The following is a 17813-nucleotide window of genomic DNA, read 5'->3' as shown; positions in this document are numbered from 1 at the left end:
CAGCTTTTTACAGTGAAGGTTGCCAGGTGGAGCGCGAGCGCAGCAGCGTTCGCTGCCCAAAGCCAGACCCGGGCCAGGGTTGTCAGGCAGAGCCAAAAAAAGAGAGGCACACAAAAAGCGGCAACTGGCAGTTGCAGTTGCAGTTGCAGCTGTGCGTTGGAACTTACCTCGAGACGGGAGTTAGACTTGGGGCTGGATACTCCTTGGGCACTTCGGGGGCATAGTCTGCAATGGAGAGGGAAAAATGGAGAGACATCGTTAGAGTTTGAAGATTTTTTGGATGAGATGCTGCTGCTGCTATGACAAATTGTGGCAGGCAGCAGCAGCAGCTAGCAGATTTCTGTTGCGTGGCAACTTCAGCTGCTAATTGCTGCGGTAATTAAAGCAGAACACAGCCACAGACGCAACGATCATTAATCAAAACTGGAAACTGGACAAAACTTTGCCTCTGCCTCGACTGCTGGTTCATAAATATTTAATAGTCTCTCGCATAGGCAAATATTGAGATCGTATCGGTGGGGCAGCGAAGGCGAGGAGAGTCTTGCGAGACTGCTTGGCGTTCCATTCGAGATTCGATATCGTCTATATCCAGATATAGATATTTGGCCAACATTTCGGTGGAATTTGCTTTCCTCCAGCTGGACATTGATTGATTGAAGTGTTTTAATATTAGTTACACACCGCCGGACTGGTTGCCACCCACTAAAAAAAAGCGTACAAGCCAAATTAAGTGGGCGTGACTGCAACCGAAAAAACAGTGGCAGCAAGAGGGGGGGCAGGAGCCTCGTACAAAAATCAAAAAGGGAAGCCGCCTGATTGGAAATCGAAGGTAATTCCTGATTGAACCACAAAAATTGATTGATGATTCGAGGGGGAATACTCTATAAACAGGAGGAGGGTATACGGGGTATAAAAGAGATAAAGTTTGACATGGAAATAAAGGAAAGTTGAAAGTCACTTCCAGCGGCAGAAAGTGCAAACTTTAAAGCAACTTTTGGGCGTTTCTTTTGCCCAAAGTAAGAGTATCTTTTGCTTCGTTCTTGACAGTTTTTAGTCCCGTCTTGCTTTAAATAATTTATAATCTTTTTGCTGTGTGTTTTGCTGCTTATTAATTTACTTAGATAAACGATTTCCAGTAGCAGGCAGAGAGACAGACAGACAGAACAAATCTCATGTCACATTTGCAATTGTTGCTGCTGCCTTTTTTGGCACAGACAATTGCTATTATTTGCTAATTATTTTGTACAATTTAATCAATTTAATGCAGCAGCCTGTCAACGGGGTGCCCGAGGGGGTTGGCGCATGATTTGCATGGCTTGGAGGGAGGGGGGCGAGCGGTGCTGCTGCTGTTGGGGGCGACTGCTAATTGACAGAAAAAAGTGACAAGCCAGGCAACCCTTGTGTGTGCTTGCCACCTGTTGCAATTAGGCATGCAACATGGCATGTTTTTGAGGTGGCATATGACCAGCAGCTATGTGCAGCAGCCAGGCGGGCAGGCAGGCAGTCCCCCCAGTTGCCATTCTGTTGCAGCTGCGCGACCTTAACAAATATGCCGCCAACAAAAAATCGAAGCAAAAAATCGACTTAGAAATCGACAAAATCGTAAAGCAAAACAAAAACTTGTTCAAACAAGAAAACACTGAGAATTGTTTGCCCCAGTGGCAACAGCCAGCCAACAGTCTGTGGCTGTGCCGCACAGCTGCCACTGTTGCCTGCCACTGGACACGCTGCTGCTGATAAACTCTGGCACTGCCTTATCGCACCCCCAACAAGCGGCTGGCTGCTTCGCATCTTCGCTCGTGAGCTGCCATCCGCAGCCGCAGCCTCAGCCTCCCAACTCTTATCTCATGAACCTTGGCCCTCTCCCTCTCCTCCTCCCTCTCTATCTATGGCTCTGTATCTGTCGAGTCGCCACTTCAGGCCGTATTCCATTTCGATTTGAAAACTATTCGAACCATACGCCTACTCACAAAACAAAACTCACAGATAAACATCGCTGAGGCTGAGGTCTGAGGCTGAAATTTTCAAATGAATTTCAAATGAGTGCGGCCCATGCCCAGGAAAAATGGAAATCCATGGAAATCCACTTCTGTGCAGCTCCACTTTTGCTCAGGCAGCGCGTGAGAAACTGATTTTGTTTGTTACTTCTTTTTTTCTTAACTTTTTTTGAATCTAAAATCAGATTCCAATTCCGATTTAAGCATTTTTTTGTTTCATGCTTTTTGGGTTATGTTTATGCTTATGGGTTTTTGTTTTTGTTGTGTGTGTGTTTGTGTGTGTGTGTGTGTGTGTGTGTGTGGCATGCATCGTATCTGAAAACCGTTTGACTTTTGCAGTTTAAACTTTCAAATGCAATTAGTTGTGGGGCATAAATTACATAGCCAAAGCCACAGCAAGAGAGGGACAGAGAGGGACAGAGAGAGATGGAGAACCTGCAAGCCGAATAACTGACCACAGAAAGAAGCCTGCTATTAAAATGATTGCCACTGGGATGTGGCATGTGGACACCCTCGAAGGGGGGGGGCGTAGAGCGGGGCATCGTATCGTTCCACCTACTACAATCAACGAGGCGTGCATGCAACGTAGAAATTGCTACGGCAGCGGCATCAAAATTAGCAGCGCGTGCTAAACAATTGCCCCAAGCAGCAGCAAGCAGCAATAGTGGCAACAACAGTAGCTGCTAGCTGCCGCTGCAACACAATACACACCCACAAAAACGACAGACGATAGAAATGAGAGCGCTGTCCGAAGGGGGTGGCAGGGAGGCAAAGGCAGGCCTTTTTGCATATTGTTTTACAGCTCAAATATGGCGGCAGTGTGGCAGTGGCAGTGGCAGTGGCAACAACGCTCTAACTCTCGTAATTGCAACAATTTAACGGTCTGTCGCTTGTGCTCAGCGCTTAAGTGTACTTTTGGGCTGCCTCAGTGGGCTCCTCCGTGCCTCTTTTGTGTCTCCTCGCAGCGCACACTTTTTTTCGGCTGCCTACAACTTAATCAGAAAAACTAATTGCATTTGCATAGAACGAACGAACGCATGGGGCATAGAGACAGGAGTGCCACAGAGCCAAGTGGCAGATTCAGTTGCACTGAGAGACAGAGTCAGGCCTCTGGCTTCGGATGTGGTTTTCAACGCTTCGCTGTGTCAACTTTCAATCAAAAGTCAACAAAAAAAAACAAACCAAGTAACTTTGGGAGCTTCCTGGAGGCAGCAGCAGCAGCAAACCGCAAGCTGCAAGTTCTACTCCTAGCGGGTGCCTGTGCCTGTGCCGTCTCCGGAGGTGGCCGCATGTCCGCTCGACCGTGGGAGCCACCGCCCGAGAGTAAAGAGTAAATTAAAAACTCAGACACAGGAGTAACGTACCATAAGATACACACACACAGACACACACACACACACACACAGACACAGAGGCATGAAAATACGCAGCTCACATTCTAATTTATATGAGGAGAAGAAAGACAGAGGGACAGCGGCAGGGTGGACGCCCGCGCAGCCTGGCAGAGACGGCTACGCATTTTTGCACGAAGATCCAGCCAGCGAAGAGCAGCGGAGGAGGAGACTCGCATCCACTGATGGATCACCGTAGATAAGCGAATCTTGCAGATAATCGCATCACTCACTGCAGAGGCAGAGCCACAGAGGCAGTCCCAGAGATGCTGCCTGTTGCTGCTTTTGGCTGCTGCATTCTCTGGCAGGTTGAAGACCCAAAGTCCGCAGTCTCCGAGTCGTCCCCGAGACATGCAATAATTTTCAAACAGCAGACACAGTCAGTGCCACAGAGAGAGGCCTCCGTCTTGATGATGCATGACAGTGACAGTGCGTTGCAGTTGTTCCTCTTGCTGTTGCTGTTGCTGTTGTTGCACTGACATTAAGCATGTTGCAAACAGACGCGGCACAAACCTGACAATAAGTCCTCGCTGGCTGGCTGGCTGGCTGGCTGCCTGCCTGCTGCAGCGAATTGTGGGTGCCTCGAAAATTAGCCACAAAACTTATTTTCATGCTTGATCTGGCAGGAGGAGCAGGGGCAACCAGGGGTGCCAAGGGGGGCAGCTTTACAGCCGCAACGAATTACAGACTCTCACTGTGTCTCCTCTCTCTCTGTCTCTGTCTCTGTGGCAGTCTCCTTCCGAAAATCAATTAAAATTCATGGCTAATTGATTTTTGAACCGAAAAAATCCATTCTAAACTTGAGATTTTGTGGGGTAAAATCCTCTCACCAAATACTCTCTCTCTCACTCTCTCTCCCCCTCCATCTCTCTCTCCCCCTCCATATCTCTTTCTCCAGTGGCAGCGGGGGCAGTGGCAACCAAATGAAGCTGGCGCCAGTCGTCATCAGGTGGGGAGCTGATAAAAATCACGGCTGCCGCGGGTCTCCTCTACCTGCAGAGAGCGCGCTGTTGCGGGGGGGAAATATCTCTTCTGTGTGTTGCCCCCGCGAGGGTAAAGAGTTTTTTTTCCTTCTTCTTCTGTCTAGCCACCGACGCAGTTGCAAGAGGCAACCGTCAACGGGGCATCATCATTATCATCATTAAAATGTCAGTTAATAATTTTTACCTTATAGATGCCCCCACCGAGTCCCTGGCCCTGGCCCTGGCCCTGCAGCAGCTGCTGCCCCTCACGGCTTCGAGAGTATTTTTTGAGTGGTTTTTTGCTTTCCAGTTTTGGACGTTTTACAACAGAGCCTCGTAAGAGAGAGAGTGAGAGGGAGGGGAGCAGCCTCCACTCATCTTTGCTGTGGCTATGTTTTTCTTGGCTACCTGTGGCCCTGCGTGGATGCATGCCCCTTGGGTGGCCTGCTCCATCTCCTCCCACCACACTTGCCAGTGACCTTATTTACGCCGCGAGAAGCAGAAAGAGAGAGAGACACAAAGAGAGGGAGGCAGAGGGCTGATCCTTTTGCTCTGGTTGCAAGTGGCAGAAGTTCGTTGCTTAAGTCTTTTGTTTCGTCGTCGAAGAAATGCGAAAAATGTTGAAAATTGCGCGAGCAATATCCACAATAAGTATTTAAGTAGCCTGCCACTTGGGGCAGCCTGTTGCAAGTTGCTTTCTGCTGCTGCTGCTGCTGCTGCTTGTTGCACCTGCAGACAATTGCTAATAATTATTTATGCGGCCCAGGCTGTGGCGGGGCAGGCTGCAACTTGCAGCTAGAGGAGCCTGCCACTTGGCATTGGCTACTGTGCAACCAGCAACCCCTCCTCTCCCCCACCCTGCGCTGCAACGCGGCTCATCAGGCAGTTAATGACCAGTCGACGTGGTCATCGCCATCGCAGTCGTCCCAGTGGCAGCAGCAGCAGCAGCGGCAGCGGCAGCGGCAGCCTCATGACTCCATAATTATGTACACAGATGGAGCAAAGATACACAGATACAGATGCGGAGATACAGATGCGAACACATAGAGCTAGATGCACAGCAGATACAGAAAAGAAACTGCCACGAAACGCCACTGCGCGCCCCATTGGTGGGTGGAGCATCACGCCTTTTGTTGCTGGAGGCTGAGCAACGAGTCTAGCTCTGTGTATCTATGTATCTTTTGCAGCTAGCTGCATCCTCGAGCAGTGAAATATCGCTTCGAGCGGATGCTTTCAGCGAATAGAGAAAGGAAACTCGATATTAGGTAAAAATCTTTCAATTTTGAAGATATTTTCATGCGATTTTATCAGTTTTTCTGTAGCTGTAGCTGCCAATGGAACTATCCAAGAAAATACGTTTTTTAGAGCAGGAATAATCTTTGTTTCTGAATATATTTTCAACCCAAAATTCAAACATTTGTAATTTTAAACAATTTTCATCAAAACTGATTGAGAAATATCTGCCAGATTTCCATCGAAAAAAGCAACTCCAATGTTTCACTGCCTGCAGCTACACTTTCCATTCAATCCACCAACTGTAGGCGCACGTCTTGCCACATTTCCAGTGCCACAACACCGATCCATTTATCTTCAAGGGTATGCATAGCTTCGTATCCTTTGGCTATCTTTTGCTTTGGCGACTGCTGCTAATTTAATAATATTTTGTTACTTTATAGGCCGAAGCGACAAGCTTGTTTACAAGCACCAAACATGCAACATGCAACAACCACTTTAATGGCGAAACAAACGAAAGAAAAATCAAAGAGAAACTTCGCTGGGGGAAAAGACAAAGAGAGAGAGACAAGAGAGAGAGAGAGAGAGAGAGAGAGAGAGAGAGAGAGAGAGGGGAGGCCTCTTTAGCATTTCGCAAACTGCTTGCAACACAATGCGGTCGTAAGTTGTGGCATTTTGCGCACTTCCTGTCGGCTGTCCGACTGTCGTTCCTCTTCGGCTTCTGCTCCTGCCTCAACACCGACTGCTCCCCCACTTTGTGGGGCAAAAGTTGTGTTGTTTTTGTTGTCTGTTGTGGCTGCCACACGCACGCATTGCAGTTGTTTTTTTTTTCTCTGTTTTTTTTTGCATAAACGTTAACTCGTTGGCTGCTTGTGCCGCAAAGTGCGGCAGCAAGTGTTGCAATTCCATTTTCACTCTGATTTTCCACTTCCACTTTTCAACCGCCTACGAGTAAATCCGCGCCCCACCACCGCGCCCCGCCCTGCCATGACACATAGACACATTTTAGTGTCCTGTTCCTGGCGCTCGGTTTGCATGCGATTAAGTTTTGTAATTTGATTGCGGAGGGTAGCTGTGTATCTCGCAGATACTTTCGTTGGAAAACTTTGCCCTTTGCTCGCTGCCTTTGCGTGTCTGTCTGCTAATTGAAAGAGGAATCCAAGGAATCACAGCAAATCAAGAAAATATCTGACAGGGAATAAACTTGTCCGCGTTAACCCCAGCAATGACACTAAATGGGTTAGGGGTTAAGGCTGTGGGTTCTCCCTTCCATTCCTCTGCCCCGCTGGCACTTCCTGCTTAGACGGCACCTTCTTCTTTTTGGCCTCAGCTGTAATTAGCTGTGAGAAAACAGCTCGGAATAATCTCCAAGGCACTGTGTTCTTGCCACATCATCTAATCTAATCAAATGTGAAGGCTGGTAGGCACTACTTTTTGGGCGCAACTTGCGTAATAACTTCCGTTCCGCACTTTCCCCCGTGCATTCCATGCTGCTGTTGCTGCTGTTGCATCTTTCAATTAAATCAATTCCCTGGCTAATCAGAAAACCTTCTCTTTTTCCTTCGCTGCATATCCGCTTTTGGTGGCGAGTCATCGTACCATCATATCATCCTTTGCGCAGTCATTATCCCAAAACACAGAACCAAAGGGGCACACAGATTCTCCCCCAGATTCGCTCTCTCTCTCTCTGGGTTTTTGTGTGTTCTGTTCTGATCGCTGTTCTTTTCTCTCTGTGTTTTTCTGTGTCTTCTGTGGTTTTTGGACCCGTTTGACAGGTGTTTTCTTGCCGCCAGCGAACTTCAAGCTCAATTCTATGCGACGTCTGTGTCGCCTCTTTTTCTGCTGTTGTTGTTGTCTCTTCACTCGTGTTCCACTGTCTCTTGCTGTTTATTTGTTTTGGCTCTCAGTTGTTCAGGGGGGCAGGCAGGGTATGGGCTTCGGGTCGGTCGTGTGGCGTCGGCGGATGCAAGCGGTTCGTTCTACTCGTATTTTAAATACGCTCTGACATCACAGCACAGAGAATCTCCATCTCCATCTCGCATCTCCCAACTCGCATCTGTATCTGCCTCCGTCGCTCTTTCTTTCTGCGTCTCTGCTTTAATTATAATTTATCTGACTTGTGCCTTAGTCGCCGTCGTCTGTCGTCTGTCGTCGTTGTTCGACGACAACCCCACATCCACAGCCACAGCCACATCCAGAGCCGTGAGCGTATCTCAAAGTTTTTGACTTTTATCTGCTGCTGAATTGATGAGTATATAATAAGACTTTATTGGTCGAAAGCGGCTTTCAGGAATTTCAGTTTCACTTCAGAGCGAAGCAGCAGGAAGGGGGCAGGGCATGCCTGTTGCCTCTCCTGTCTCCTGCCGCCTGTCGCCTGTCGTGGGTGTCTTTTCGCATTCTCTTCTCCTTCTGCGGATTGGCTGGGAGGATGTCCTTTGGGGCGAGAGCGTGAGAAACATTTCGATTCGGATTCGATGTGTCCCATCCCCCTGCCCCCTGCCCACCGTCGCTGTGGCTTGCCCCGACAATGCATTTCTCTTGTTGCCACAAACAACAGCAAGAAAAGGGACAACAACAAACAGCGCGTATGCTTTGGAATTTAAGACTTGCCACAGTGCCGGGCTGCCACTCCGCCTTCGAGCTCCTTTTTTGTGTGTGCTGCTTTTTTTGCACAAACGGAAATCAGTTTGCCACTCAACAGGCTTCACTTTTTTTCCCAGAGGGTTTCTTCTGTTATTTTTTGGGGGGTCAACTGAGTGGTGGGAGCGAGACAACACACACACGTGCCAGCCATTCATTCAGCATTCAAAATTCGACAACAAACAAAACATTCGTAAGACGAATGGATGGGGGATTTATGCATAAACATAATAATAACAAACAACAAATAATAATTTGCATATTCATGTTGAAGATCGGCAGCTCGCTCCTCGTCCGCCTTAAGCCTCTCTTTCGCTCTCTTCTCTCCATGCTTTATATATAGAAAGGTGACTGTGAAAACTGTAAATATAATCGCTTAACAAATTTATGATTAAATGGAAGAAGATCTACAAGGCCTCCGCCTCTACTCCACCCAACAATCCATTGTCAGATCATCGATTGGGCTGTGTCCCTGACTCCCCATTGTTTGACTCTGGAATCCCAAAGATGCTTTAGTGACACTTTTTCTCTAGCATAGAGAAGTGGCTAGGAGCACGGGGCTGGGGTTGGGGTTGGGGAGCTTGAGCGGCTTACACTTTGTTTACAATGTTTTCTCCACCTTCCAGCCACCTTCAGCCGCTGCTGCGTCAATATTGATCCATAAATAACACACTGAGATCTGCCCCAAACGCCGCACGAAAGACACTTGCCCCTCGGAGGAGACATTAGACGGCAAAAGAAGACGCAATCGATGGACCGATGGACCCATGCTCCGAGCCGATGGTCACGTCTCAAGTGAAAATGGTTTTTAAGTGGAGGCGAATGTCTAGTGAAAATTAAACTGTCCCTTGGGCTGCCCATGGTTACGACTCGTACCTGTTCCCGAGGCCAAAAACAAAACAAAACTTCAGAGAGCGCGGGACAACTTCTTTAGAGCCCTTCTTGCGAGGATGAAATGCCGCGCGAACCGTCCCAAAAGCCGAAAAGTGTCAACTCTAATTGCCTTTAGCCTTGTCCGCCCAAAAGGAGAGACATGAGACTCAAGAGAGAAGCGGCGAGGAACGAGGGAATGCAGATGCTGGCTGCTGCCTTGGCTTGACTCCCCCACTCCCAAGAGTCGGCACTCTTTTTGGTCAGAGCGGGGCACTGGTCTCCGCTGGTCTCCGCCGGTCTCCGCCGTTGTCTGGTTGTCAAATATTTAACATTGACTTTGGCTTGCGCTTGCGCAAATACTAATAAAATTTCGGTTAATTTTTCGTTCCACACGTTCACGTTCTTTGTACATCTTTTATTTATTTGCTGTTTGCACTCTGTTTGAGCACTCGACTGTAATGGATTTGTTGGCATGAAGATATTTCATCTCTCTTTTTGGGCAACCACTTGGCAGCGGAAGAAAGTCTCCCCGACTGAGACAATGGGTCGGGCAGCATTACATAAATTAGGCAGCCGCCAAAGTGTTTGCTTTAGAGAAGCAAACCCAAACCCCCACTGAAAAACGAGTTCCTCCTCCTACAAAACGTTAAAGTGGAGCTCGTAAAGAACAATTACAATTAAGTTTTATGCGACAGACATTTGCACAGTGCATTTTCATTTCCATTTTCGAGTTTTCATTGCTTATAAAATCAACTAAAATATTGGCGCCAACAGGTTTGCTTTCAGTCTAATCACAAAACGACACATCGAAAGATCCAAAGTGGAGCTGAGCTGTGGCTGAAGTGGTTGCCGTCTCCACTCGTGACTCAGAAAAAAAACGAACGAAACTTTATGCAATTTGTTTGTCGTTTAGCCACCCACCACCCACTGAGTGGTTAGCTGGTTATCAGGCCACTTATCGGGAACCCTACTGCCGTCGTCGCTCGCCGCTCGTCTAATAAATAGAATTGTTTTTTGTTAGTGCCAAAGAAATTCATGAATTGCGCGACTTCTGACGACTTGTGACGTAAATCGAAGGCCTTCCCTGCCGCCTCCATGCTGCCGCCGCCGCTTCTCGCACTCTATCTATCTGTGTGGATCGTGTGGCTGGCTATATATACTCTCCACATATAGGCCCCCACACTGATAAGCCGCACACCACTGACCATGTGCGGTGGGTGGGCCCACAATCGTCGCACAATCTCCCAAGGAATAAATACAATTTGCCCCACCAGCCACCAGCCACCAGCCACCCACCGACCAATTCCGTTTCTAATTTCAATTCCGTTCTGAATTATTGTTTTCGTTTCTATTTCTTCTCCCTCTCTCTGTGTGTTTGTTGGTGCCTCTTTAATGTTCATTCAGTCCCTAATCAGCAATCTATGTAGTCCAATGACGTTAATTGAAACTACTCGAGATTAAAACGTTGTTTTCAAGTGCTGCTGCGGTGTGCGGTTTAAGTACGTACGCTTAAGCCTGTGGCCTGGCTATCGTTTGGTTGTGCCAAATAAAGTTCCTAATTTTCATTGAAAAACCATAGCCATGATATGACTTCTTTGCTAACCTCAGGACAGGACGCTGCTGATAAACTGTTTAGCATGGGAACAATTTCTACCGCAAAAAGCGGAGACGGAGACACGCCACATGCTTTGTGCTTTGGCTTTTCCATGGAACTCCACAGTCGCATTTTGTTGGACTTAATTTCGAATGCTAATTGAAGGGGTGGTGTGGAGTTTAGTGCTTTGATCGCTGATCCACCATTGGGAGGGCGTAACTGCCCCAGTAACTGTCGCTGTCTCGGCTGGTGGGGGCTCTAATGAAAAACAAAACGTTTATCAAATGCATGATAACAACGCATGTCCCCGCACCAGGGTCGCCCTATCAGATGTCGGATACGGCTGACTGTCCCCCCCGCCTGTCTGCCACAAAGGTGTTAAACTCTTTGCAACTATTGGGGCAGCAGACCGACGCTTTGTCTCTTTGTTTTATTGTTTAACGCATTCTAATTAACATCTACCCCAACATCCTCTTGATCTCTAGAGATCTCTCTCTCTCTCTCTGTGTCCCCTTTGCTGATTGTCTCTCCCTCTCTATCTTTTATTTTTTAACGCACACGTGATGATTGAATTTTAATTTAAGCCTTTGCTTTGTGTGGCCCCCCGGCCTAACCTCTGTTAATGTAAGGCCTAACCTCTAGACTCTAGGGGTCTCTGGCGTAGACCTTCTTCCTCCTCTCGTTCTCCTTCGCTGCCGAGGCACGACTAATCCAAATCAAATGGCTTCTCCAAATCAATTCGTTTTCAATCGTTTAAAGTTAATTAACGCGCCAGAATTTTTATTTCACTTTGCACACACTCAAACACACACACACATTCCGCTCTCACTCCCCCTCTGACGCTTCTCCTTTTTTCTCTCGCCTCCTTTTGTTACACGCCTTTTGTTTTGCTGTAAATTTATTTTATGTTTTTTTTCTCTTCTTTTTTCTTAGTCGCTTTTTTTGTGTTTTATTTTTGTTTCTGTATTGTGTGCATTTTTTGTTGTACTCTTCCAACGTCTCAATTTCAATGCGCGCTCTTTTGTTGTCTTTTTTTTGGTTTGTATTAAAATTGTTAATTTAAGGCTGTGTCTGAAATAAATTAGCCAATGAACCAGAGACCCCAAGCGGACAGTCCCGCCTTTTGTGGGAGGCAAGGAGCAGCAAAGAACTAGAGCGGGCAGCGGTGGGGTGGGGTGGGGTGGGGTGAGGTGTTTTTGTATGAAAATGCAAATCGCTTGAGTTGACGTTGGAATCGGTGGGTAATGGAAATGGCGTCGCAGTGCGCGGGTGATGGGTGATGCGACCTCCTCCCCCTACTTCCACATTCACTCCCACTGTGTGGCGGCTGCCTGTAGCCTGTAGCCTGTAGCCTGCAGTCAGCCTGCTTTATATGCCACAAAGCAGTGGCAGACGTCTCTCCGTTCATCATATATGGCTCGGTGCGTATAAAGCCAGAAGGAGCTGGCCAGAGTCGCCGAGACACAGAGACACCGAGAGATGCGAGACATCAGCGGGCATTCGATCGATTCGAACGACTCGACGACAGAGCCCAGAGTAAAACAGTGAAAAAATCACTTGGCAGAGTCGCGCGCGACATATTGAGAAATGTGCAATAGCCTAATGTCCATTTAAGGCATCACTTTTCATGGCAAGTTGCATTTATCGCTGATCGAATCGGATCGTAGAAGATCGCACAGGGGAGGGGCAGCGCAGAGGATCGGTGAGCGATGATCGCCGCTGTCTCGTTCGCAAGGCAATCGATCAAACAGTCAGTGTAGCAGAAGGAAAGCTCTGCTGGAAAATGCGCTACCCAAAGTCAACACACAGAGTCCTCTGTGTCTCTAGAATTGCATGATATTCGAGGGTATTCGCTCGCATGCTAATTGTGCGAGAGGTGTGAGAGATCGATACAAAAACAAACTGGAGAGCGACAGTGGACAGTCTAGTCTACTTTTTGTAGGAGTTGCCAAAACAGGAACACGACATCGAAACGATCCTCGGCACCCCGCGCATGCCAGGAGGCATGAGGCAGTGTCTGTTTGCTGCAGCGCTGCGTCTTGCCTTTAAATGGTATAAATTACCAATGAATGACATACGATTTAATTGCCTCTCCACTAAGCAGCAGCAGCAGCAGCAGCAAGCAGCAAGCGGCTAGCAGCAAGTTGCAACTTCTGCTGCATACAGATCAGACCGTTCAGACGCTGTTGCTGCATGCAACTCTCTTCTGCCTCTTGGCTGCTGTTTGCTGTCGTTTGCCGTTGCTGGGAATTAATTAATATTGCACTTTTGAAGCGCGTGCATACAAATTTGTCAGCAATGCAGCAGCAGCATCGGACTCTGCCCCAGCCTCAGCCTCAGGCTGCATCTGCAGGTGTAGACGACAATTGGCATAGTTCACATAAAGACTGGCAGTGGCAGTGGCAGTGGCAGAGAGAGATTAATATGGCTAGCAATGGCAATTAAAATTGTCCAAATGAAAAGACTAACTAGAAATGGCACTAAGACCACAACTAAAGATACTGAAACTGCGTTCGAGGCTGAGGCTAAGGGTCCACACCGCACCATCCCATCCCATCCCATCCCATTCTATCGCTTTGCTCTGGTTGTGCGTCAATTTGCCTCTCTCAGCTCGATCGTGGCTCGATCTGAACAATCAGCGATGTCAAGTCAAGTCGTTTCATGGATTGACGTCAATTCCTGCTTCTCGTACCGTACTGTCTGCTGATTGGAGGAGCCAACAGCATCATCCACTATGAGGGGGGCCTGTTGTGCTGATATGAATTCTCCTCCATCATCATCATCATCATTCATGGGTGCACTCCACACACTCGCACACAAACAATACAATATTTTCATATATTTATATTCCAATATTGTATTTATTTGTGGCTGATATTACGCTGAGTGCGCGCTGCCGTAAAACGATCTACATACTTGGCTCGCGTAATTAGATCTATAATATTTTTTTGACACATTTTGCTAAGCTTTTTTGTTCGCGCTGAGCCCAGCAATTGATTGACTAACTCCTGAAGTGTCGGACTGCCTGAGTGATTGCTTGATTGAGTGAGTGAGTAAGCCGTCGGCAAAGCACGGCCATGGGGCTACGGCTGCGATCACTTACCTCTTTTTGCTTTTATTCTGATGATGATTTGCTGATGATTATCCAAGCATTATCCAAATGGTGGAACTCTGCAACTGGCCGCAACGTTGGCCCTCTGGCTGTCTACGACGTTCGCGCACATTTAACAACAATTCGAATAATTCTCTCTAAATTGCTAAAATATATCTCAAAAATATCACACTTTTTTCTCTTGTTGTTTTAGCTTTTCCTTCCCTCTGTTGTTGCGTGTTGTTTGCGTGTTTAACGGGTTGTATTACGCAGTGATTACCGGATTCCTCTCTGGACTATACTCTGTGACTGTGTGTCCGTTGCTGCTTTTCATTTCATTTCATTTTATTTTATAATTGATATAAATATCATAATAGCGCATCAACTTTATGCGTTAGATTTTTGTGTGGATTTCCGCTTATTTTGTAAGACACTTTTGTTTGGGCAAAAAACACTTTTTTCACTTGATTTTCATTGGGATTTTTACATGGGATTTGCTGGGGTTTCTAATGGGTATCCGTTGTCGAGAGCGTTTTTTCTTTAGGATGTTGCACGCGCGATCATTGGGTGTGTACGTGTGTGTGTGTGCTTGTGTGTGTGTGTGCGTGGTGTTGCAACTTCGCTTCGCTCGTGTGTTCTGTTCTCTCGGATTCTACGACGTCGTCGTCGCGCCTTCACCGTCTCGTCGCGTCAACGTGCGAATAACAAATAACACGAAAACGTATGAACAAATTTTCACAGCAAAGCCAAAGAGATTTTCCCGACGTCGCGTCGTCGTCGTCGTCGTTGTTGCTGGCGTCGGCGTCGGCTTCGGCTGCGCTTCGGGGGCTGCACCAACACCAACGCAAAGGAACCACCAACCACCACCAACACTCGCAGCACCACCACCAGCAGCAACAGCAGCAGCAACAGCAGCAGCAGCAGAGAGAGCGCGCGAGTGAGGGAGAGAATGAGATGAGACTGCAACTGCAGCAGTTGTTGCACGCACAACAATTTCAGAGATACGAAACGAAACGAAATGTTTTTTTGGGGGCACAATCTAAGACGAGGCTCGCGCGATGCTTCGTTTGTGCGACGGCTCTGGCAGAGTGGATTTCTGTGTGTGTGGAGCGTGGAGCGCGTGCGGGCCTCTTGACGTTGGAACCTGAACCGAGACACTGAAACTGCCAGCAAGAAACTGGCGCAAGCCAGCAGCGGCCTTTTCTAAGTAGAATCCGACCGAGACACACACTCACTCGTGGCTTACCCACACTAGGGCAGAGGCGGTATGTGTGTGTGGCCTCTCATTCGCCGGATAAAGCGTTGGCGAGAGCAAGAGAGTGTGAGAGAGAGAGAAGCAGAGCGGGTGGGAGCGCAAGGCCTGGCTCCACGGTAGCACGTGGGAGCACTCGGAATCGCTGGCTCCACCGAAAAACAGCTGTTGTTGGAGCAGAGTCGAACGAAGTATTGGTGCAGCAGCAGCAGCAGCAACGACGGCAGCAGCAGTGGGAGCTGCTCTTGGGGCCTACTCGGCATTGGCATCGGTGTGTCGGTGTAGGTGTCGCTGTATAGGTGTCGGCGTTGGAGTCTTCGCTCGTATCTCGCTATCTCGGTGTTGGCGTTGGTGTCGGTGTCGGTGACTCCCCCTCATCAATCCGACAGCAGCAGCAGCAGCAGCTCCAACGGCAGTGGCAGCGGCAGTTGTAGTTGTTGTTTATGGCTGCGTGGGCTTCTAATTGCTCAAAACTCTATGCCAATGGGGGGACTCGGCTGCATTTGGCGCTTTTGCCGTTTGCTGGTTTGCCGTTTGCTGGTTTGCCTTTTGCTTTTGCCTTTTTGTTGCTTTTTGTGTGTGTTTTATTGTTGTTGCGAAAGCGAGCTCCGGAATAGGCGCCTCCCACTTTGCGGGGCTTTTGTGGATTATATAAGACAAGTAGATACTCGCAGTCGTAGGAGCAAAGCGAAAGGAACGCAAAAGGAAGTACAGAATGGGAAGGAATATCTTACACGGATTGCTGCTGGCAAGATGTGTAGCTAAGATATGGGTTTGTTTGGTCAAACCTTTGGGTTATCTGTGTAGTAGTTTTCTACCCAATTAGATATCGTTGTGGACTATCTTTGAGGCATGATTGCAGTGATAAGAGCGTGACGGGATCTGCAAAGGTGTCTGAAAGACTTGAAAACACTTTTAGTAAGGCAAATTGAACCACTAGGCAGCCTTTTTAGTTAAAATATTTCCTTTAAAAAGCTCATTAGAGAATATTATAACTTTTTTATGTTTTTGGCGTAGTTAAGATACATTTATCAATAAAAAATGAACTGCTACAATGTCTATTTTAGTCTTAGATCATTTTTTAATGCTTATCACAGATGTTTAATTCATATTTAATTTTTTTCTGTAGTACTTCATAGCTAAATGTAAATCTTATGGTCAAATTTAAGTCTGATAGACTTTACAGGGAGATTTCTTTAGCTGCTAAAGTATTTCCTATATGTTAACATATTTACATACACAAGTTCGTGACTAGCTATCGACCAAAAAAATATAAAATTGTATCCATTACATGCCCCAGAAATCACCAAAAATACTTTCAAGTACTCAACTTTTCTTAGACCTTGAAAATGTGCAATTTAATCTGCGAATTAAGCCCATTATTTATCCCCTACTTACATATTTACGACTCTAACAAATGTCCACCAACTGCCCGGTACAATTGAGTGTTTGAGTTGTCAAAATACAAGTCTTCAAATGCCTTGCGACACTTGGCAGCTGCAATTGTTTCTGTTATAATATTGATAGTATCATTATAGCGCAGAGAATGAAGAGAAGGAATGACTGGCCAAAACCTTTTGTCTTAAAGATGCTCTCAAATCACATCACAAATTGCATTACGAGTAAATGGAAAGAAAATCTCTGACGATTGACTCTTGACTGAGCTACGACCACGACAATGGCCGGATAAAATGCACGGATAAAACGACGCGCGCGCTCTCTCAAGTGCCACAGATACAGATACACACAGATACACGCTTGCTCTCTCTCTCTCGCACACTCTTGGCTCTCTCTCTCTGTGTGTGTGTGGACAAATGCCGGCAAAACAACTTCAGACTGAACTTGAAATGAAATGCCGATGCAGAGAGCGGGCGGGCACGCTCTCCTCTCTCGAGTGTTGCGCTCTTTTTGGCCCTGACTGTGTGTGTGTGTGTGTGTGTGTCCGCAGCTGCCGAATGCTGCTCGAGTGTGTGTGTATAGCTGTGTGTGTTGACAAAACACACAAAAAAAAGGTAGGAAAACAGCAGCAGCGGAGGCGCAAAACCAAAAGCATGCCGCAGCAGCAGCAGCAGCAGAAACGGCAGCAGCAGCAACAGCAGCAGTCGCAGTGGCTACAACAATACAATTTGTGAATGAACGAATAGTAGCCGCACCAATACCAGTGTGCCACTCACACAGATTCGAACACACACACGCACACTCGCTCACTCCCCTGGTGTGGTGGTGTGCGTGGATTTGTGGGCAGGGAAATAAAAACGAGACGCGAAACGCGTTTACGCGATTCGTACAGAAATTTTGTTGGCGGCAGCCAGCAGCCAGCAGCAGCCGAATGTAGGTGTATGCAGATGTATGCTGTGTGTGTGTGTGTGTGTGGCTGTTGTGGGTTGGGGGTCGTTGTGTATTGGAACAACTACAACAATGAATTATTGAAATGAGAAGGCGACAAAAACCAAAATGGTGTAGGCCAAAGTGGCCAAGAACGGGCCGCGATCGCTAGACCGAAGCAGAGGTAGAGGCAGAGGCACCGACAGAGGGGGGAAGGGGATACACAATCACCCGACAGATTGACACAACTGATTTGTTGATGAAGTCTGCTTTGCCGTCTTTGGGCGACACTCCAGCTGCCTGCCCCTCAGCCCGAGTGCCGTGCCTGTCGGTTGAGGCGGGGTGGGCTGGCCAGTTCGTGCATTCTCCGCCCGAAGGCTGCCCCGTGAATCGCCTAAACAGCCTAAAGGTAAAAGTTCTCTGCAGCTGCTGAGGAATTTTCGCTCAAAACAGAT

The 17813-nt window shown here is 47.6% G+C and overlaps 1 protein-coding gene across 2 annotated transcripts in view; it reads right to left on the bottom strand.

The window, feature by feature from the left end:
* The window catches only part of LOC117893803 (dendritic arbor reduction protein 1), a 28796-nt gene extending 14098 nt beyond the window's left edge, over positions 1-14698 (bottom strand). Inside the window, exons 1-2 of one of the 2 annotated variants that reach the window (XM_034800547.1) lie at positions 13794-14698; positions 168-225 (exon numbers count right to left, since the gene is read on the bottom strand). The gene's annotated coding sequence lies outside the window, so the exon portion shown is untranslated. The remainder of the gene's footprint in view (positions 1-167; positions 226-13793) is intronic. The other variant, XM_034800549.1, reaches the window with a different exon arrangement.
* Positions 14699-17813: the final 3115 nt, after the last annotated feature.

This window comes from Drosophila subobscura, chromosome J (assembly GCF_008121235.1).
Source record: "Drosophila subobscura isolate 14011-0131.10 chromosome J, UCBerk_Dsub_1.0, whole genome shotgun sequence".
NCBI lineage: Eukaryota > Metazoa > Arthropoda > Insecta > Diptera > Drosophilidae > Drosophila > Drosophila subobscura.
This window is presented reverse-complemented; position numbering and strand designations above follow the sequence as displayed.